The sequence below is a fragment of the Myotis daubentonii genome, chromosome 3 (assembly GCF_963259705.1).
Source record: "Myotis daubentonii chromosome 3, mMyoDau2.1, whole genome shotgun sequence".
In the NCBI taxonomy this organism is placed as follows: domain Eukaryota; kingdom Metazoa; phylum Chordata; class Mammalia; order Chiroptera; family Vespertilionidae; genus Myotis; species Myotis daubentonii.
In genome coordinates, this window is record NC_081842.1 from 146,445,840 (window position 1) to 146,469,661 (window position 23,822).

The 23,822-nt window shown below is 40.2% G+C and overlaps 1 protein-coding gene and 1 pseudogene across 1 annotated transcript in view; one reads left to right on the forward strand and one right to left on the reverse strand.

Moving 5' to 3' along the window:
- The window catches only part of DCDC2 (doublecortin domain containing 2), a 187,583-nt gene that overhangs the window by 55,240 nt on the left and 108,521 nt on the right, over nucleotides 1-23,822 (reverse strand). The gene's annotated exons all lie outside the window — the stretch shown is intronic.
- On the forward strand, nucleotides 22,295-22,698 carry LOC132229430 (fatty acid-binding protein 5-like; annotated as a pseudogene).

A 23,822-nucleotide genomic window follows, 5' to 3' on the forward strand; every position in this document is an offset into this window, starting at 1 on the left:
CTACATTTCATTTAGCACTGGACCCTACAAATCATATAGTCTGTCTTGGGCAGTACATATAGTAAGACTGAGTGTTATTTCACAAAACTTTTATTTCATAAAACAAATATATATAAGCATATGTAGGAATAGTGAATCATGACATAAATTTTTCCATACTATGGGTCACAGAAAGTAAAAACCACTTGACTATACTGGATAAAAAGGCATAAGAACCCTGCCTCCTTGCTACCCTGAAAGAGGATTCACTTAAGAGGGCAACACAGCCCAGCCAGTTTGGCTCAGTTGGTTGAGCCTTGCCTCATGCATCAGGAGGTCAGTGGTTGGATCCCTAGTCAGAGCACATGCTGCATTGTGGCTCAATCGCCCGTAGGAGGCGTGCAGGAGGCAGCCAATCAATGTTTCTCATTGATGTTTCTCCCTCTCCTTTCCTCTCTCTGAAATTGTTAAAAAACATATTTTTTTAAGAAAAGAGCAACCTAGTTACTTAAATTCCTGCACCCTGTTATATGCTAAACTCCAGACTTTCGTAATTTGATCTGCAACTAGACACCTCAACCCTGAGAAACCATGCTGGCTCTCACTTCCCTGACCTTCCCCACCTGTCCCCCTTCAGGGGGCCTAACTCCTCCTCACTTCTGTGTCTTTACTCAAGCAACTTCCTTACAGTCTTGGTGCCTGTCCATTCTTCCTTCAAGATGCAACTCAAGGGCCACCCCCCCCCAGAAGGCTTTCACTTCTCTGAAATTTTTATACTTACTCCCTGTACCCTATTAGTGCCACATTATATATAATTTAGATATTGACACAGAAAGGATAGGAATTGTTTCCTACTCAGTTCTCCCAAAGCCCACATCTGACATGGCTGGGTTACGCACAGCACTCAATAAGGGGTCATGAGATGGAGAAGGGACCTAGTTTTTTCTGGGGTCTTTTTTGTTGTTGTTTTTAATTGACTTCAGAGAGGAAAGAAGAGGGATTAAGAAATAGAAACATCAATGATGAGAGAGAATCATTGATTGGCTGCCTCCTGCACTCCCCCTACTGCAGATTGAGCCCACAACCTCGGGCTCTTGACCAGAATCGAACCTGGGACTATTCAGTCCACAGGCTGATGCTCTATCCACTGAGGCAAACCAGCTAGGGCAACACCTAGTGGAGTTTTTTTTAATGCTTACTAGGTGCTGAGTACTATGCTAAGCACGTCCCTCACAATACCATATGCCGTAAGTATTTTTATTCTACTTTATTAATAAAGAAACTGAGGATTAAATAACTTGCCTAAGGCTGCACAGAGCTAGGACTAAAGCCAAGTTTCCCCATCACTACGCCTTATACATGACACCCACCTTGGAAGAACCTTGGGAAAAGCAACAGTACTATTAAGGTAATCAATTGCAACTTATACCAACTAGATCAAACCTGAATAAAATGTTTTAAGAGTCACGGAGGATATCTATTTTACTTTGAATTTTCAGGTTGCCTTCTAAGTGATGGATGAGAAGAAGTAAGTTCAAAAGTAAAAATAAAAATACCAGGCCTGCATAGGGAGGTGGAGAAGCATGTGGGGAAAGGGAAGTAGTTTTGAGATCATCTTGGGACAACAAATAAGAAAAAAAAGAGAATACTCTTAAAAATAAATCAAAATTTTAGTACAGTGTAAGAAATTAAACTTTGCAGGAACAATAGAGAACAGAGAGCTATCAATTAAAAATATTTTTGGCAGCTCAGGCATAGAACACAAAGCATGAGTCTGAGTATGGCATGGGCTTTAGATGGAATTGGAGAAAGAAAATGTTTTGTCTGTTTTTTGCTTAATGAATGGAAAGTTGAGAACTCTGTGAGTTTTTCTTTAACAATTTTAACCTATTACTAAATCTCCTAACCATTTTTTAGGATAATTCTTCTTCCAGATGAAGTAAAAGTATATTTTTCATAAGTTAGGATTTAACTGTTAAAATCCTTCCATAAAAGGCATAATTGCTAAAATAACTGCAGTTTTAATACCTGATTATATCAGAAATCCCAGTGGAAATAAAAATGCTAATATAGGATATGAGTGTAACATGCACTAATCCACAGTAGAAACCATCCATAACAATTTTACTTATAGCTCAAAATTGGAAAGCAAGAGATTTAATGTCAGGGGAAGGAAATTCTGAAAAACCATCTGTTTTCCTTAGATATTCCTAAGATTACATATATTCTTTTTCACTGAAAGAAGAGTTAAAAATAAGGAAAGAATGAGTTGAGCTACATATATAATAATAGTATATCCATAGGGCAGTAGAATAAACTAGAAAACAAAATAAAAACATTACTAAGTGAAGTCACAGAGTTCCATCATAATCAAAGCTATGTTTATGTCTAATCATATTTGCTTATTTGAATATATTTTCCTGTTTGGGGAGCAAAAGCTGAACTTTTATGGGGGGAAAAGGGACTGATTAAAGCATATATTTTCATATGGGTGTGTGTATAAGAAAAATCAATACATACATTTTCAAAAAGTCATTGGCCAAATGAATTTAGCACACATTAATGAATTCCACAGCTGGGTTTAAATGGGATCTGGCAAACCTCTATCAAAAAAACTTTCAGAAAAGCTTTTAAGCAAAGAGGGAGCTCATAATATTGAAATGGTGTCAAAGTGAATTGAGTTCATTACAGATGCTATTCTAAGAACATTCACACAGTCCAATTTTATATTTAAATGTATTACATGTCCTTAAATACATTTTAAGCTGCACATTTTATAACTAGATGATAAAACCATATGCCATGGTGTGGCATGGTCACAAAGGAAGCAAAGGCTGACATTTCTGCACATATGTGAGCAGAGCTAACTCTGTGCCAACATAGAGAGCAGGTCATTGCTCCTGCTTAACTCCACAACCACAAAACCACCTTTTATGTATCAAGTATCTTCTCTCACTTTTCTAAATTATCTATCTTACAAAATTCATGCAGATTGTAGTAATTTTACTTTAATTTTGGAAAGGCCTTTGAATTGTAAGAGAAGGTACACACTGGCAAACTAACAACTAAAGCTATAAATGCATAAAGGATTTTTATGTTAAATAAAGAATCCATGTAAATGTTTTGCACATCTGACAAATGTCCTTGAATTTATTAGCTTACAAAAAGAAGCAATAAATTGCATTGCACAGGGATTGTGCCAACCAGGCTGTTTATAAATTATCCTGAGTCTGAGGATTTGTAGCCAGCAATAGTGGTCATACTTGCCTGTGTAACCACCAAACTGGTACTTACAAAGGAAAGCGAAATTGACAGAAAAGAAAATGGTTAATACTACTATTCATTTTAAAGAGTTTAAGAGTAAAAATTACTTAAACGTCATTGTACTAAGTTTTCCCATCAGTGGGAAATAAAAGTGAGAAGTTACTTTATCTAATGCACTCAATGACCTTGACCGTCCTCTTAACACAGAACAGTGAGACAATCTGGATCCTCTGCAGATGTCTGCCCCATATGCAAATTCTTAACCCTCTGGAAAGAGAAAAAGAAAGGCTGTGAGAGGCAGAGGCAGCATGGAACTAGCATCAGCAGTGTTCACTGGGAATGGGCTCTAGATCCAGCTTCACAGTTTATAAACACTTCCAGTGGTTTGTCCATTCACTCGTTTGTTAACTGAGCACCAACTTTATACCAACCACTTCAGCTGCTCTTTAGGGGGGCTCTTCAAGAAAATGGAAATGTTCACAAGGCAGCACACCAGGCGTTCCAGATGTTTTATGGACACCTGCTTGGAGTATGATGGTGCACAGAGGATAGAGTAGCTGAGAACCCAAGGTGAGAGGCATGGAGGAAAGAAAGAGCAGCATAAACAAAGCCATGCAAGCTGTAAAGCCCACTTGATTAGGATCATTTGAGGAACTGCAAAGGATGCCTTATGGGTGATGCTCTAGCAATGAGGGATTGAGTGGTGACCAAGAAGACGTGCAGGATGGGCTGGGGACAGCCAGTGAAAAAAGCTTTGGAAGCCAAGTAAAGGTGGTGATGCTTTAAAAGGGAGCCTCTGGAGGGCTTTTAAGCAGAGAAGGAATAGGCTGAGATTTGCATTTTAGAAAGACCACTCTGAAATCTATGGGACACAGTGAAAGCAGTCCTGAGAGGGAAGTTCATAGCTCTACAGGCCTACATCAAAAAGCAAGAAAAAATGGTAATAAATTATCTAACCCTGCAACTTAAAGAATTGGAAAGAGAGAAACAAGAAAAGCCCAGCGTATGTAGAAGGAAGGAAATAATAAAGATCAGAGCCAAAATAAACAACATAGAGACCAAAAAAAAAAAAAAAAAGAAAAATACAAAAGATCAATAAAACCAAAAGCTGGTTCTTTGAAAGGATAAACAAGATTGATGAACCTCTAGCCAGGCTCACCACGAAACAAAGAGAGAGGACCCAAATAAACAAAATCATAAATGAAAGAGGTGAAGTAACAACAGACCCCAGACATACGAAGAATTATTTAAAAAAAAAATACGACAAATAACTCTACTCCAACAAACTGAACAACTTAGATGAAATGGAGATATTCCTAGAAAAATACAAGCTCCCAAAATTCAATCAGGAAGAATAAAAAAACCTGAATAGGCTGATAACTACTGATGAAATTGAAACAGTAATCAAAAAACTTCCAGCAAACAAAAGCCCTGGACTGAACGGCCTCACAGGGGAGTTTTACCAAACATTCAAAGAAGAGCTAAAACCTACCCTTCTCAGACTATTCCAAAAAATTCAAGAGGAAGGCACATTTCCAAGCTCTTTCTATGAAGCTAGCATTACCCTAATCCCAAAACCAGATAAAGACACTACAAAGAAAGAGAATTACAGGCCAATATCTGATGAACACAGATCCTAAAATCCTCAACAAAATTTTAGTAAATCAGATCCAGCATTACATTAGAAAGATCATACACTATGACCAAGTGGGATTTATTCTGGGGATGAAGGATGGTACAATATTCACAAATCAATAAATGTGGCATATCACATTTATTGAGATATATCAAATTGAGAGACAAAAATCACATAATCATATCAATCGATGCAGAAAAGGCATTTGACAAAATGCAACACCCTTCCCTGATAAAAACTCTCAGCAAAGTGGGAATAGAAGGATAATACCTCAACATAATAAAAGCCTTATAATACAAACCTAAAACCAATATCATACTCAATGGGCAAAAACTAAAACCATTTCCCCTAAAAACAAGAACCAGACAGGACTGCCCACTTTCACCACTGCTGTTCGATATAGTACTGGAAGTGCTAGCCATAGCGATCAGATAAGAAGAAAAAATAAAAGGCATCCAAATTGGAAAAGAAGAAGTAAAACTGTCATTATCCGCACATGACATGATTCTGTACATAGAAAACCCTAAAGACTCCATAAAAAAACTACTAGACTTAATAAATGAATTGGCAATGTAGTAGGATACAAAATTAACATCCAGAAATCTATGGCCTTTTTATACACCAATAATGAACTTACAGAAAGAGAAACTATAAAAACAATCCCATTTACCATTGCAACAAAAAATAGTAAGATACCTAGGAATAAACTTAACGAAGGAGGTGAAAGACCTGTACTCAGAAAATTACAAGACATTGAAAAAAAGAAATAGAGGAAGACATAAACAAAGGGGAGAATATACCGTGTTCATGGATTGGTAGAATCAACATTATTAAAATATCCATACTACCCAAAACAATCTATAAAGTCAATGCAATCCCCATTAAAATACCAATGGCATATTTCACAGACTTAGGACAAACTCTCCAAAAAATCATATGGAATAAAAATGACCCCGAATAGTCGCAGCAATCCTGAAAAAGAACAACAAAGTTGGAGGGATCACAATACCAGATATCAAGCTGTATTACAAAGCCACTGTTCTCAAAACTGCCTGTTACTAGCACAAGAACAGACATATAGACCAATGGAACAGAACAGAGAACCCACAAATCTACCCAAGCCATTATGCTCAATTAATATTTGACAAAGGAGGCAAGAGCATACAATGGAGTCAAAACAGTCTCTTCAAGCAGTTTAGATTTGAGCTGTATTTAGGGAAAGGGGAGGGAGGAGAGGCCTGGGGGAGAATAAGTGTGTTGACTGGGGATTGCAGGTGCAAACTCTCAAATCTTAGCATATAAGGAGAGGCAGAATAAATAAGAGGGGTCAATGAAGAAGCCTGCAAGGCACAGAAAGATAGGGGTGAAACAAAGAGGGCTGTCAAAGTTACCAACACAGAGATTAAAAAACAAAAGAGTGATTGGAAGAATTAAATTGCCTGCCAGCATGGCTCAGTGGTTGAGCATCAACATATGAACTAGGAGGTCATGGTTCAATTCCCAGTCAGGGCACATGCCCAGATTGTGGGCTTGATTCTCATTGTGGAGTGTGCAGGAGGCAGCCAATAAATGATTCTCTCTCATCATTGATGTTTCTATCTCTCTCCCTCTCCCTTCCTCTCTGAAATCAATAAACATACTTTTTCAAGAAAAGAAGAATTAAATATAAAAAACACCTTATTTTGCTTGCTTTGAACCAGGCACTTTGCATATGTTAACTCAATTAATACTCATAGGGTTGTGATGATGATGATAACCGTACTATCTCGTTTTGTAATTGAGGAAATCAAGGAAGAGATCATTTAAGTACCTTGTCTAAGATCACACAAGTGTTAAGGGACAGAGTCACTTACATAGGACAATGAGGCCAAGTAAGATGAAGCTGCAGACACCATTGGACTCAAAATTTGGGAGGTCAAGAAGCAATCTTTGGTAGCACATTTTCACTAGAGAGTTGAGAACTAAAAAATGATTGTAATATGCTGAAGCGGGAGTTGTAGGTGAAAAATTAGGGATATTGAGGTTAAAGTACTTTTTTATAGAAACCAGTGAGATTTGTCTTTACTAATATGACCTGCTCAGATGTCTTTGGCTAAAGCATTTGGTGAGTGTGTGTGTGTAAGCACACGCACATGTTTGTGTGTACACCCATGTAGTATGTGTCAATGCTTGAAACTAAGGAGGTGGTAGAAACCAGGTGAGAAAGATCATGGAAGCCCCTCTCAGGAAAGTTGTCCTGAGGATGACAGGGAACCACTCACACAGCCTGGCTCTCCCCTCCAGGGGCTCGTGTAGCCTCTCAGTCTGGTTTCAGCTATCTCTCTTCTGCGCCCACAGCACCCTGGGCCTGCCTCCATCACTGGTAGCACTCATCACTGGACAACAGACTAATCATCTCATCTGACTATGAATGCCTTGAGGGAAGAGACCACATCTTGTTCATCTTTGTATCCTTAGCATCTAAAGAGTTATGAAAACCAATAAAAAAAATGAGTGGGCATTTCACCAGATATGCACTTGCTTTAGAAATATTCCTCTTGGAGCTATGAAGGACATGGCATTAGAAATGAAGACAATTCTTTTAAGTAATAAATACCTTTCCTACTCTCAGGTCTCTTGCTCCAATTAGGGGTTCCCTCCCAGATTTTTTAAAAAAATGGTTGCTGAGTCTGTATCTTCGGAAAAATTTAGAAATATATAGCTGCTGTGGACTCTGGGTGCTTTTTACAATTTTTTTTTTTTAAATTGGCCCTAGCCAGTTTGGCTCAGTGGATAGAGCATCGGCCTGAGGACTGAAAGGTCCCAGGTTCAATTCCGGTCAAGGGCATGTACCTTGGTTGCGGGCACATCCCCAGTAGGGGGTGTGCAGGAGGCAGCTGAATCGATGTTTATCTCTCATCGATGTTTCTAACTCTCTATCCCTCTTCCTTCCTCTCTGTAAAAAATCAATAAAATGTATTTTTTTTAAAAAAATTTTAATTGAATTAAATGTTAGTAACATGTCAATTAGATATACAAAGATAATTGTGTTGTTGGTAATTTTTGAGCATCTGGTACCTGTTGAGCAATTTATTAGGTGTGATTGATGTAGAATAGTCAGTAGTGAGAAATAAATAGGCAAGTTTGTCCCTGATATAGAAAACCAAGCAAGTTAACTGAATAAATACACACACATAAATGTGTGTGCAGATAGATAGATGATAGATAGATAGATAGATAGATAGATAGATAGATAGATAGACAGATAAAGACATACCCATCTGGAGATGGATAGAAAGTTCACAGAGGAGCACTAGAAAGTGTTAACATGTTTACTAAGTCAGTTAACTACACTGAATATATTAACTGGCTTCCCTTCACAATCAACCCCCAACAGAGCGAGTCAGATTGTTTGACTCTTCATTTACATGGTATGGAACTTCTAACCCTGGCAAGCACATGATTTACTTATATTCCGTGCACAACACAAAGAGAGTCTTAGCTCAGAGTGTTGCCTATACCATTACAGATCCATGCATGCATGTACACAAGAATACTCATGAGACTATAGATCTTGGGTAGGTCTGAAACTCCTTTTTCTTTTTTAGTTTGACTATATAACCTAAATTAACATTTCCCCAAAACCCTGGCAATTGATTTCTTGCCTTAAAATCATGTACTTCCATTAATACCACAGCGGTAAAAACAGCACATTCTACCAAATCCTAATGCAGCCAAGTCTCCATATGTGCCCTCACAACACTTTGAAACATTTACATCTAATATTTCAGCCATACACCTGTCTCCTACTGTTCCACTTTCTCTTACAGTCTTAACCACAAATGAGTCAACAAGTATTTATTCTTTGTCACATGTATGTTCAGCATTGTATAAGGATAAAAGAAGTTTATCAAGTCATATGTTCCCAATAGTGGATTTGTATGCTAATTGAAAACAAATATCCATTGATTCACACACTTTCATCGATACCCAGCCCCTCTTCCCCCTCCGTGATCCAGGTATTATGCTAGCATTCAGGATATAAGATGAACAAGATACACAGAAAGGGGCTTCACATAGATCATGTTCATAATAAATAACATTTACATAACAGCACAATGAAGGCCTATAGAAAGGGTTAATGGTACCCTGAAAAAAAAGAGTGATGACTTCTGACTGAGGGCTCAATGAAGATCTCACAAAGAAACTGAAATCTGAGCAGGCTCTTGCAATACATTCACAAGCCCAGTGGCAGGACCATCCCCTGTAAGAGGACTAGAGCAAGCAGGTAAGACTTATAAGCTATGCGAGAGAGGCAGGACCTGCTCTGGTGAACAAGAAGCCACCAAAGTTGCTAGGACAGAGTCATGATCATATTTGTGTTTCAGATAATAATTTGTGACCATCAAGAATAGATTGCTCAGCTAGGGTGGCTCAGTGTTTGAGCATCAACTTGTACACCAGGAGGTCACAATTTGATTCCCAGTCAGGGCACATGCCCAGGTTGTGGGCTCCATCCCCAGTGTGTGGCATGTAGGAAGCAGCTGATCAATGATTCTCTTTCATCATTGGTGTTTCTATCTCTCTCTTCTTTCTCCCTTTCTCTCTGAAATCATTAATAAAAATATATTTTAAAAAACAATTAAAAAAAAACAATAGATTTAAGGGGGACAAGACAGGAAGCTGAGAACCCCCAAGGTAGGACTGCTCATGGGCAGAGAGGATATGACCAAGGCGATGGCAGTTGGGTCTGGAGGTAGAAGCAATCCCAATGATAATACTGAAAACAGATCAAACAGCTTCCTGGGGGAAGTAGCAGGGAAGAAACACAAATGACAGATGACTCTGAGATTTCTTACTTAGGCATCTGAGTAGAATATACCAGGAAGATGTAATTGGAGGGGACCCACAAAGAATGGGTTTGATTTAGAATCTTTTAAGTTTTAAAATCCCGTGGCATCAGACAAGGTTTGCAGGAAGTAGCTGGGAGGCAGGACTGGTGCTCCAGGGAGAACGAATCCAGAGATACAGAAGGAAGCACCTATGACATAACTCTGAGGGACACTACACCTAAACAGAGAAAGAGGTGGACTTTTCTTCTCAGAATGAGAAGGAACAGAAAGGTAGAGGGGAAAGAAGCCATCAGAAATATCACAAAAATCATGGGGTGGGGCATTTAGAAGATGGCAGGGTAACCACTGCTTTAATTAAGCAACATGTACATTTTTTAAAACAAACCTCTATATATGATGCCAGTTTTGGGACTCAGTGAGCAAATGTGAGAGGTTAAGATTACAGAGAGTAGGTATTATAGGCGCAGCTGTACTTCCTCCGATTTTAAGTATGTAGACATGAAAATGAGAAATAAATGGAGGAGCAGGACATTCTAGACAAAAATTAAAAATAGGAGCAGAGCATTGGAGAATCAGGGATCATCCAGGGACCTAACGAAAGAGACCAGTTTCTTGGATTGTGTTGATGGGTGTGGGAGATGAAGACAGGCCCACCAAAAGGGCTACTGTGTAGAGCAGTGATGGCGAACCTTTTGAGCTCGGCGTGTCAGCATTTTGAAAAACCCTAACTTAACGCTGGTGCCGGGTCACATATAGAAATTTTTTGATATTTGCAACCATAGTAAAACAAAGACTTATATTTTTGATATTTATTTTATATATTTAAATGCTATTTAACAAAGAAAAATCAACCAAAAAAATGAGTTCGCGTGTCACCTCTGACACGCGTGTCATAGGTTCGCCATCACTGGTGTAGAGCCTTGAGGGTCAAGCAGAGACAGTGGGCTCATAGCTGCGCCATGGTGCCCATGTGCCAGGACTTCCCTGCTCTCTTCTGATAACCAACCACAATAGCTCCCAAATTATCCTGGCAACTCTTTTCATATGAGCTCCTGCCCCAATAACTGGCTGGGCAGGAAGACAGAATGACGGAAGAATTGGCCTGCTGGGTCTGCTGTCCCCACATGTTGCAAATGACCCCGACTGCCCCAGATTAATTTGGCAAACAGAAGGGGGCACGTCAGAGATGTCCAGTGGTTTTTCCTCTCGAAAATTCTCATTAATCTGACTATCAGGGTGGGAAGGAAGTGATAAAAGACCTGGACTTTCTCACTCCATTAAAACCACTCAAAGGTGGTGATTCTCACACCTGCTGATTCTGTCTTAAAAGAGCCTGACAAGGAAAGAAAGAACACTGTTCTCTTTTTCTCCCTCCTCCTCCTTTCTCTTCTGTGCTTCCTGCAAAAAATACCCTTGTTCTCAGTCACAGGTGGAATGTTGGCAAGCTTCGGTAATCTTCTTTCACAATTCCTACCGAACCCATATGGCAGCAGATTATATGTGAATTATCATGATTTTAAATAACTAAACCCAGTGAATGGAAAGAGGTTTACCTCTTAAATAATTAAGTGGAAATCAGTTCTGGCTTCTTTTTGGAATCTGGAAGGAGCTCCCTGCTGCAGACAGGAGCAAAAGGTTACAGCAGTTTTGAAGAAATGTCTGCACCCAGCTTGCAGAAATTACACATCGGCTTTTTTAATGAAGGCACTTTTTATAGCATTAATTGGAGATTATAAGCAGCAGGTGGTAGGATTTCATTTTATTTTGTAAGAAAAAGTCTAACAGTTGTCAAATGGCCTGGGTAGAAGTGAATTATTTTGAGTTTTTCTCAGGCTCTCTGAAATGAAGCTTTTACTGCCTGCCGCGTAATGGCCTTCTTTTGCCATGTAAATGTGGGATCAATCTAGTTTTAAACAGAAAGATTTTTCTAATGCGTTTTTGGTATTTTTCAAGCTGTGACACAGCTGATAGAAATTCTTATAAAATGTGAGTTACAGGAAATTCATATTTATAAGCTTCTGAGAGTAATTTTAGAGTGCTGACTTTTAAACATCTGCTAATGAAGAATTCCAAAACCAGCTCTGTGCACTCATTTTTAACATTTCCCAGATACACCGCTTACCCTGACCCAGGCCCTGGTGGAAAGCTAGGGGACTGCACAGCATGGGTCTAATTTTGAGAGCTTCTGCCCCAAAGCGAGGGGGAAACTCCGAGGGCAGACTTGGCAATGGGGTGAAACGGGGTCATGGATCCCAATTCCTAGAGACAGGTCTGCTTCCCTAATGGTTCCACGGTGACCACTGCCAGGTTTGGCTGTCACAGACTTCTTCCCTGGGAGAATACATGAGCTGAAATATTTGGCCTCATGGAGGTTGGAGACAGGAGAGGCAATGAAAAGAGAGACAATAAACACAATACGCAAGAATATATCATATAAGTGGTAGAAAGAGAGTGCAATTTTAACTAGAATTATAAAGATGGCCTCAATAAAAAAAATAACATGTAACGAAAAGCTTGAAAAGCATGAGATAAGAATATGTGAAGGGTGAATGTTCCAAGCAGAGGGGACGGATGGTGCAAAGTTCCTGGTAGGGAGCAAAGAGAGAAAAAGTTACCAAGGAACAGGGTCATACAGTTTTCAGTACAAAAGCCACTCCTAAAATTTGTTTGCATCCAAAAACAAAAGATCTGATCCTTTAAAAGAATTCTCTACAACTGCCTTCATTTTTTACCTGGAGACTCCATCAAACATTCTGCACAGGCCACGCTCCACTCAGTCACAGTAGGGGGCCAGTACCAGGGAACTCAGGGACACTAGAAGTCATCACTGAGGGGCAAGGGAGACACAGAAAAGGGGGATTTATGGAAGACACACTGCCTGACCCATAACTTGCCCCTCATTCAGAAAGAATTCCAAATACAGGTGTGGGAACAATGATCAGGTATGTGCTCAGGGCACCGTTCCTCCTCCCCCCATGTTTCCCTCACAGCTTCCCTGCTATCTGACCTGCCTTATTCTTCTGTATGTTTCCTAGTTTGTTGTCTATCTCCTTCATGAGAATGTCCCCTCCCTAAAAGCAAGAATCTTGCCTGACTTGCTCACCCCATATCAACAAGAGGACTCAGGCCTAGTCTAGCCCTCGGTACATTCTATGTGGGATGTCCTTTCTGGGGCCAGGTTAGGAGTCCTGGTTACAAAAGCAGCTCCATGAGAAAAGAAAAGATACGAGGCCAGAAGCTGATTCTTTTTCAGGAAAAAATACTGCAATTGCCACACACAAGGAGAGTATACTTTTAAAAGAACACGCGCCTGTGTCCAGCCAGCACAGACCTGGGTCTTGTTGGGGCAAAGAAACAACCCTCCCCCTACTACCAGCCACGACTACCAAGCATCTACCTTTTGTCAGTACTTGGGGAAACCTTTATCTGAGTGCAGCCCTACCTTCCTCACTCAAATGCAAAGTGGTTGAGAGGCAGAGGGAAGTAACGGCAGGAGGCTTTGAAAAAACACAACCATAATTATTTATGTGATGAAAAGGTTGATCTCAGGATGCTGTGTAGAGACACGATGTGATGGAACTATTCCCATCACATTAATAATAATAATAAAAAGGGCCTTCACCTCCCATGACAAGAAGCTGCAAATCTAAATAATTTTATCTTCCCCTCTGAATATTTCCCAGGGTACAGCAGTAGCGAGGTCTCAGGCAGAGAGAAATTATTCACTGAGAACATTAAAATACTCTTTTTCAAAAATGACTCTGAGATAATATTTATGTGACTTTGGTAATTTTAAATATATATTTATATATACAGATATATATTTAGATACACAGATATATACATAAATTTACTAAAATGTTCAATTTTGTTGATGGAACAGTTTAAACTTTATACAGCAATTTTATCTACTGTAACAAATATAAAATGATATATGTCTATGCCACATCAGAAATAGTAATATCCATGCAGTTAAGCAGTACATTTAAACATTTATTTATATAAAATGTCATGAAATCAAAATATCCCATCTCAATTAACTAGGCACAGAAATATCTTAACTATTTTCTTACAGCAGAATAAATATTAACTCATTAAGTTTTCAGACACCTAAGCAATAAAAGTTTATAGCTCTTCCCTACTTCTGTTGTAAGTAAGCATTCTGTTGTATTTCAGAGCTTTGTCTTCTGTACAAGTTCACAAAGTCAACACAACCAGCATGTCCAGGCACTACACAAACTCACAAACACTAAAGTGTAAGCCAGGCAGCCATCAAAATTAATTAGATCATTATATTTTAGAGCCTCAGAGGACTCTAGAAAGCAAATGGTTCAACCCTCTCATTTTCCAATTGAGAACAGAATTGTGGGATAATTTGCCCAAGGCATGACTAGACCTATATTTCTCACACAAGCAATGCTCTTTAATTTACAGTACACTACATATGACTGATAGACAAAATGTTATTTGTGGGGGAAGAGGGGTTGATCATGGGAAATCAATTTATAATGCTGCTTTAGCAACCATAGAATTGTCTCCATAGTTTAACACAGTGCCTTCCAGAGAGTTGGTGCTCAATAAATAATTGCTAAATGGTAATGAATAGAATGAATAAATGAATGAATGAATGAATGAAGTTCTTGAAAAGGTATAGTTGCTCCAAATTATACTTGCTTCTGGCCATGAGAAAACCTAGCAGACTTTCTTCTCTGTGTCTGCATAGGAGCAGCCTGGAAGACAGTTTTCCCAGTCTGAAGCATAGCAGAGCATGCCTATCTTGGGAAGCACTGGGGGTCCCTATGCTGAATTCTTCTCTTTTTTCCCCCCTATTTTAATGTGTTTCCAAGTGGATACACACCCAGTAGATAATGTTTCCTGATTATAATGCTATCAGGCTTCGTGAGAAAGTTCTGGTAAAATCATCTACCCCTATTTCCAAACATTATGTAATTTTAAATTTAGGTTTACTATTATGCCTATTTTTAGAATAATCCTATAAGCTTCATAATTAGCTCAACATAAAATGAAGAGCAGTTCTGTTTCCTGCACCTTTACTCAATTAACCTCATAAATTACCCTATATAATAAAAGGCTAATATGCAAATCGAACGGCAGAAAGACCGGTTGCTATAACATGCACTGACCACCATGAGACAGATGCTCAGTGCAGGAGTTGTCCCCTGGTGGTCAGTGCACTCCCACAGGGGGAGCACTGCTCAGCCAGAAGCTTGGCTCATGGCTGGCGAGCACAGCAGCAGTGGCGAGAGCTTCTCCTGCTTTCGCAGCAGCACTAAGGACGTCCCCTGAGGGCTCCTGGACTACAAGAGGGTACATGATGGGCTGAGGGGACCCCCCCCCAAGTGCACAAATTTCATGCACCGGGCCTGCAGTTTATAATTTTTATAAATTAAGCCTCTGCCCATTCATATGTGGTGTGGTTAGTGTTTGCTTTTAGACTGTGTAAAACACCACCATTTCATAAAAATGCCAAACGCTTATCATCTTGCCATTGTTTTTGATACTTGACCACTTGCTGAAGTTACTGTTACCTATTCATGCATATGTCTCCTTCCTACAGTGAGATTATACACTGTTTAGTGTCATGAGGCACATCTTACAACATCACAGGGTGTATTCAATAAATTCAGATTTAATTTTTTAAAGCCACTGGATAGAAAGAACCCTGTAAAAAGTGCTCTCCAATCAGGCAAGTTCAATTAAAAGTCCACCCCTTCTAGAATTGTTTGTGAATTTAGGAAAGGACACAATAATGAAAAGAAGTCCAAAATAAGTTCATTTAGCACATCATTAAACAGAATATTTCTTTCTTTTTGTGAAACAGGATTGCTAGTTTGATAAATGAAGAAACCAAACAAAATATTTACATTTCAACATAGTAGTTAATGGATGTAACTAGTCCACATATATTTGCATATATGGTCGTATAATTGGGCTGGAAAATAAGATAATTATATGCATTTAAGTAGGTTTATTTGCCCATTATTTTACTTACCATCTATTTACTGAGTATCTGATAAAAACCAGATTAAATGCAAGTTATACCAAGAGGAGTGACCCATGGACCAGCCTTTAACCAGCCCACTACCTAATCTAGTAAGAGATAAAGGTAAAATGTGGCTAGAGTTCTGCCCAAAGGTATAGCAATAAAGACTAAGTCGGTCTTAGGTGGGAACAGGAGTCAAGATCCAGGAGAAGGTTTGTGAATATCTTAGGGGGGGGGGCACACCTAAGTTGAATCTTAAAACAAGTTTTGACAAAAAAAGTTTGGGTGGCAGTATGAGTGGTTAATTTTTCAGAAAAAGAAGACTGTAAAAACCAAGAGAGAGTATGGAGCGAGGAGGAAATTACAAGGCATTTAGTGTTGTGCAAGTATCAAGCCCAGTTTAGGAAGTGCTGAAAGCTGATGCAAAGCATCAAGATTGTGCCTAGATTTCAGACATAGGTAGATATTGATGACATTGACCAAAATAGAAAGTTTGGGGGTGGAGGGTGGTTAGGTGAGTTTTAGCAATGTTGGATACAAGGGTTTTGAATCCCCCAACATGCTCATCAGTGTCCAGGTGTCTGAAGAACAATCCCTCTCTCTGACCTCTATTTGTGTCAATAAACTTATAAAATAACTGAATACCATATCCATAGCACACTGTCAAATATCTAAATTATGATAAGATAAAAAAGATAAATGAGTAACAAAATCAAGACCTGAAATAATCCTGACAAGCTGAAATATAGAACAACAACGTTAAATTTAATAAGAAAATATGAAAAATACTGTATTACAGGATGGCAAGATGTGACTTGACAGCTCTTCATGTAAAAATAAATGGAAATTTTAGTAGCACTTAAACTGAATAGATCCTCTACTGAGTCTGAAAACTTGGGACTCCATTTATGGAAAATGCACTACATTTTTCAACAATACATTTTTCCAACTGAGGTGGGCCACCAAACTCTGAGAGTTCCACCCAAATGTTTCACTGGCCACCACAGTCTATGAAGAGGAACAGCATGGGCAGGTAAACCTCCCACCTGTCCAGAAAATTCCCTTCACCCAGAAACCACCCCCCTTTACTTAAATATATAAAGTGGATTTTGTGGAAATTTTCCTTTAACTAATGGTTTCTACTTCCTAAACCACTGATTGTGATCCTCAGGTGTAATCACCACATTCTAAATTCTGCTCAAGTCAAACCGTATCTTGGATGTTTGTGTTCAGTTCCAGGCATCTCATATTTAGGTGGCCACTGAAACGCCCAAAAGTTTATAGGTGGAATGTAACCAGGATGGGAGAATCCAGAAATCCTTCTCATTGAGGAATGCCTGAAAGAACCAGGATGTTTTAGCTGGAGGAAGACTGAAGTAAATATTGGCATCCAACTCCAAGTATTTAAAGGGCTGTCAAACAGAAGTCATATTCTCCCCACAGTCCTTCTGATGAGGCTTCAGCGGGGGCAAAGAATGGAGATTTGGGGCTAACACAGGAAGGGATCAGACCCATTCAGAGGAATAGAAATGGTTGCTCTGTGAGGACATGGGCTCCCTGAAGGTATACAGGCCATTCTATCTGCTAGGGAAAAGTTTGCTAGCTTTAACAGCTTTGTTTTGCATTTCTAGAATATAAGACATGCATAATCCCAACTATATTCTCATTTGGTGCCTCAACTCTAAGGTAGCCTGCTATACTTCCCAAATTCATTCATTCAGCAAGTACCACGCATTCATGTCAGAACATGAACACTTTCAAGCATGAATCAGACATGGTCTCAGCCTTTACGCAGCTCACAGTGCAGTGGAGGAGGCAGCTTTGTGAACAAATTCTTACAGTACATGCTACAGTACAAACCTGAAGAAGGAATAACATGAATGGCATTCCCTTCAAGCCAAAAAGAAGAGTCACAGGATACCATCCTCCTGCTAGACCCAAGTCCCTTTAGAAACACATGTTTCCCAGTCACCGTTATCTTATTCTTCAATCCTAGGTGGACCCCTTAGTTCAAAGTGTTTTCTCACTTACTCTGTATATCTGTTCACTCTCGCTCAAGCATGTCAAACTCCCGGCCCTGGGGCGCATGCAGCCCACAACGAATATGTTTGTGGCCCAGCCAATATAACGGTATGTAAGAAACGTTTTAATAAAAATTTCATAACTTAATTTTTACAATATCCTGTTATACATAATCTACACTAATAAAAGAGAAAAATGGTAATTGGCGTACGACGATACCCTTTTCATTGGCTAATCAGGGCTATATGCAAATTAACTGCCAACTAAGATTGGCAGTTAACTGCCAACTAAGATTGGCAGTTAACTGCCAACAAGATGGCGGTTAATTTGCATATGTAGGCACAATGCAGGGAGGCGAAAGGGAAAGCAGGAAGAAGCCCCCTGCCACTGACAGTGATCGGAAACCCAGGGGGGAGCTAAGAGCTGGGGGGCAGGGCAAAGGCGGCCATGATCGGAGAATCAGGTGCCTTTTCCGCCCTGGCCAGTGATAGCAGGAAGTAGGGGTGGAGCCAGCGATGGGAGCTGGGCACGGTCGAAGCTGGCAGTCCCAGGAGCTAGGGGTCCCTTGCCTGGGCCTAAAGCGAAGCCCACCATCATGGGGCCGCTGCAGCTGCGGGTCCCCGCTGCCCGGGCCGGACGCCTAGGCCAGAGGCATCAGGCCTGGGCAAGGGGCCGATCCTGCGATTGGAGGGTGATGGGGGTCAACACCTGAGGGCTCCCAATATGTGAGAGGGGGCAGGCTGGGCTGAGGGACACTCCCCCCCCCCACACACCCAGTGCACGAATTTCGTGCACCGGGCCCCTAGTTATTAATAACGAACTACAACATTCACTAATGACCGATTACTATAATCGTGTTGCATGCATTTCCCTTACACGCAGGCGCACCATTTCTTTCCACTAATACTAGCAGCGAATGTTTTAGCAGCCAATTGCTACATCCTTAGTCTTGGACTGACTTGTTTGGTGTGTGCAACAGGAAATATTTCACTTTCGGAGAACAAGAAAAATAGTTTTATTTGTGTTACGCTTATTAATTTGTGCAGTTATTCAGTGTCTAGTAAGTTAATGTTCAAGAAAAAAATATTTTTATTAAAATGTCTCTTATTTTATGTTAACAATTACTCATGTATTTCAGCCCTTTGTATTCAGCATGTCTCTATCGAAATAAACCTACATTTCTATGAAAATTGAAGCTTTTATTTTTTTTTTTTGCGGCCCACATAAACTTAAACCTTGTTTATTTGGCCCGTGTTAGCCTTGGAGTTTGACATGCTGGCTCTAGCTGTTGTAGGCATACATTTGGATGACTGCCTGATTGACAGACAATCCTCTTTTCTTCTTGCAACAAGCATTACCCCTCTAAACACTGAGGTGGTCATGTGACCCAGCTAATCATAAATCATTATTCCCCACAGTACAGGTCCAAGGGGAGACACATGATATTAAACCAGCCAATCAGAATCCTTTCCTGTGATTTTTTTTTCCAATCTGAATTCAGGGAAAAAGTTATCTTTACTCTTATGTTCCTGGGCTAAAAGGATATAATCCAGGAACTGCCTCCAGCCACCTTCCCCTCATGTGAGGGAAGCTTGTGTGCAATAAGGAAAATGAAACTCGGCCCAGAAGAATCGGACCCGAAAGACACAAACACAATAGTGTGGATGCTTATGTCCCTGGTTCCAGTTTCTGAGGTCCTTGGCTTTGCCCTAGTCTTTAAAGTTCTTTTTTTTTCCAATTTGGTAAATTATCTATTTAAATATTATCTATTCAACAAAAATACACATATAATGAGGTCACTCTAGAAAATAACATGCCAATATAAGCTGGTGCACAATGTGCAAAAGATAGAAACAAAATAGATTATGTGCTTTCATTTGTGCAACTCAGAACATTTTTGAGCACTAACAATGTGACAGGCCCTGTGTAGGTGCTGGGGACAGAGTAGAGACAACAGGTATGCAAACCAGCAAGGACAGGTTTGTATAATGTAAGTGCATACAGATTTGAATATTGATGAAATGTAGTTAAAATACACATTGGAATCATGCATGGCATTATTTGTAGGTATAAAAGTTGAAATATTTTAGAACCAATGAATGGCGGTCCTGACCAGTTAGAAAGCCATAAACGACTAGTGTGGCTGTTGGCCACAGTGATAAGCGCCAGCTGAAAATCAGCCCTAATTACAATCATATTACTTCTTTTAATTCACCCTAAAAATTAATTATCATCCTTGAATCTTCAGTGACTTTAAGGGGATGCATCAGAAAGCAGGAAGAGGTTAGAGGTAGCAACTGAACATGGAGTTTATGCCAGTGTTTCTGATTACGGGTATCACGCAATTTATCTCCTGTGGATTGAACTGTAAAGTTTTTCCATGGGAGTTTTGGGCTAAATATGAAATTGGTGGACTTTCACAAAATTATTCGGTCAACAAGTTAAGAATAGACATATTCAGTCATATTGCTTTTCAAGCTATTTCCACTAGCTAATTTACATAGTGGACCCATGTAGTGGAAAATCATTAATGTTGTTATTTTGATTAACTGGCATTTTGGAATAAAGGGCTTACAGACTACGGGACTAGTCAATTTCAAAATCAAAGCAATCAAAAGCGTCTAATCAGTGCTCTGCCATCCCAGGCTGGACTGATAGCACCCTGTTACGGTCAGCAACAAGACCCCCCACAGAACGAAGTTCCAGAGAAAGCCAGGAAGACAAAGAATCTATCTGCTGCAGCTGAGAGTTCAGGGTATTATGGAAGTTTCCACTGCCCAGACGCAGCAGGAGCAGCTTCATTTCAATTAAGAGAATGCGAAGGAAATTGAATATTATAATAAGATAATGGGCTCCTGCATGGGCACAACTGTTTGTGAAGTCAGAATGTCTGTTTACAAAGTGCCTGATATTGGTATCAACAACCAGTAACAATGAAAGGAATTGGTAAATGCTTCCTCCAGTGAAATCATTTTCTGCTAGTTGTGGGATTCAAGGACTTGTCAACCCCTGTGGTAGAATACAGGCTGAGGTTTTACCATTGGTTGAGAAGACCAGTGACCTTCAGCCAGCTGATGGTCCATTATAGCCATGCATAGGGTATGATTAGCCAAAACAAATATTTAAGGAAGAAAGAATGGCTCATGTGTTTTACTCCGCAGTTCTCTTACAGCCCTTTTCACAATGATGAACTGCAAGACCTGAACTTCTACAACGCTGCATTTTCTCCATGGAGCCTCCAGAAGGACAGGATATTGACAAAATGTAAGTCCTGTCATCGTACACTAACACTTGACTATGTCTCACGATGAGGTCTCAGTTACAGGTTCCAACAAAAGGTACAATTACTAGCTTTCTTTGTATTTTATGGGAAGGTTTCAATAAAGAAATCAAAATGAAAAGATCTGAAATAAAAATAGGCAGTGGACCACATTTTTGAAATACATATATCATTTGGAATTTTAAAATAATTTCTAAAATATTCCTGAACTACAAAAACTCTAGAGCAAATAAAACCAAAATATAATTTTTCCATTTTCATGAAAAGTTCACTTGGGAGAATACTTATATATCTTTTGGCCGTGTTTTCAAAGATGTACAAAGTACTCGGACAGTAATTTCCAAAGAGCTTATTTAAATAGGCCACCCTCTCCCAAGTTCTTCACACCTGGGACTGTTTACTCTTTGTCTGTGTTTTAATGCCTTATTCCTGAAGGACAGTAGGCTATATGAGTGTACTTCATATTTTATGGACTTAAATGGAAAATACAATTTTCTCATAAAAAGAAGTGACCCAAATATCAAATTAATAGTCTGTTATTGAGTGGCATCCATATCATCCATAAAATAAAACCTGACTCCTTAGTCCCAGGCCTTTCAAGTTCCATGTATGGCTTCCTGTCATCCTACCTCATCCCCAGCCTCGTTCACTATTCCCCAGGCCTCTGAGCCAGGGTACATGCTGGTCCTCCCCCTGGAGCATCTTTCCTCTGTTGGAGAGGGTTTATTTCCCTTCATTTCAGCCTCAGCTCCAGAGTCTCCCCCAACCTTTCCCTGCTTCACCCACCCCCAGGCAGAGCCGAGCCTCTGTTACAGCACTGACCACTGCTCAGAAGCGACACCTAATTCCTCACAGAAGACCCTGAGCTGCCTGAGGACAGACTCTGCACTCTGTCCACCCAGCACAGAGCCTGACAGGGGCAGGAGGCCCATAAATGCTGAATGAATGAATGAATGAATGAATGAATGAATGAGAGAATGTGTGTATGAATGAATATATTCCGCTGAGAAGGCACTGGACACTTCCAGTCAAGACAGCCTAGGAGCGTATCCTCTGAGGCATCTCCTCTGTCCAAACACATAGCAATGAGCCTCCATAGCAATGAGAAAGAAAACAGAAGAGAAAGTCTGAAAAGACAGAGCCAGACTCAGAACAAGATAAACCTCTCGCTGATTAAAAACAGAATGGAGACACCGCCAGGCTCCTGGCACTACCCCCCACCCAGCTCGGTACAGGTCACCAGCATACTTCCCACACCCACCACGGGCCTCATTCAGCAGCTGGAAGGAAGGTGGCGCTTCACAGACAGCAAAGGCCTGGAGGAGCACATGAAGGCACTAGGCGCAGGAATGGCTCTGCGGAAAATGGGAGCCATGGCCACACCAGACTCTCACCCCTTCTGAAGGCCAAAGCCTCACCGTAAAAACTGAGAGCACATTGGAAACAAGGCAGTTCTTGCTTAACCTGGGAGCGAAGTTTGAAGAGATACAGCTGATGGCAGAAAAACTCAGGCTGCCTGCAGCCTTGAAACAGCGCACAGGCTCAGCATCAGGAATGGACGGGAAGGGAAGCACCGTAACCACCCATTTTCAAGAAGACTGGGAGGTGGGAAGGGAAGTTAGAGCAGGAACACCTCATGAGCAATGTCACCTGTACTCAGATCTATGAAACAGTAGAGTAAAAATTCCACCCTCCTCCTGGACAGGAACTAGCTATGAGAATGAATAAGCTCAATGAGCAAATAAATCTCTCTTCATGTTTTTTGTTGTTGTTGTTTTCATTACTATGTTTAGTTCTCTTTATCATGAACATTTTGCATGCAACTATTTCCGAGTGTTGGTTTAATTAGGATCAACCTTTTGGTTAGTAAATAAATATCTTTCTTTATGCTTAAAAAACACACAAATATAACAGATGAGAATCAAAGTGGTGAGGGAGGCTGAAACCCTGGGCGTCTGAGTCTCTGGTCTGGAGAGAGGGGAAGAGGGAACAGTGTTGGAAGCTCCTCACCTGCAGGGCAACAGAGTGTCCACAGATGGAACCAACACCAGGCCTCGCATGAAGCTGTGCCCTTTAGAGAGTCAAGCAGACTATGCTCATCCATGTTCTTCCACCAGCTAGCTGCGTGATTCTGGGCAAGTTACCAAGCATACCTGTGCCTCAGTTTCCTCATTGGTGAGGCTAATAAAGGGGCTGAGGGGCTCCTTTGGAAGGAAGGCCCAGGCATGGCCTGTGACCATAGGGGAACCAAGCTGTCACTGATCCGTGACTGATGCCACCATGCATTGAAGACCCTACACAGCAGGACCCCAACTTCTGCAGTAAGTCCAGTTCTGGCCTGCAGGGTCAGACAAACAGAAGCAACCCAAAAAACACAGGGATGGGAGTGGAGGGGATGAGTGGGCAGTGAAGAGAGCTCGGAAAGACACAGACAAACAAGAGTCCAGAGATAAAACTCAGTATGTCCTCACCTCTTGTTTTATAATTTGAGTTAATTTTTTCTTCAATTGCAATGCCTGTTTTTCTTTTCAGAACCTACACCTTTAATGAACATTAACAATGGTTGTTATTGCAGCCTCCTACTAAAGAGAACTCACCTTCTAATCAACATATTACTGCTACAATCGAAATCTGCTTCTGTTTCTAATGTTTCTTAAAGAAAATTCAGAAATGGTGACCTCCTGAGTTTGCTTCTAACAGTCCAGATGAAAAAAACTACATAAGTACACAATTACTTGAAATCAAGACTCCCCAATCAAAAGAATTTCTTAAAACAGAGTGTGTGAGGTTGGTTTAAAAATGAAT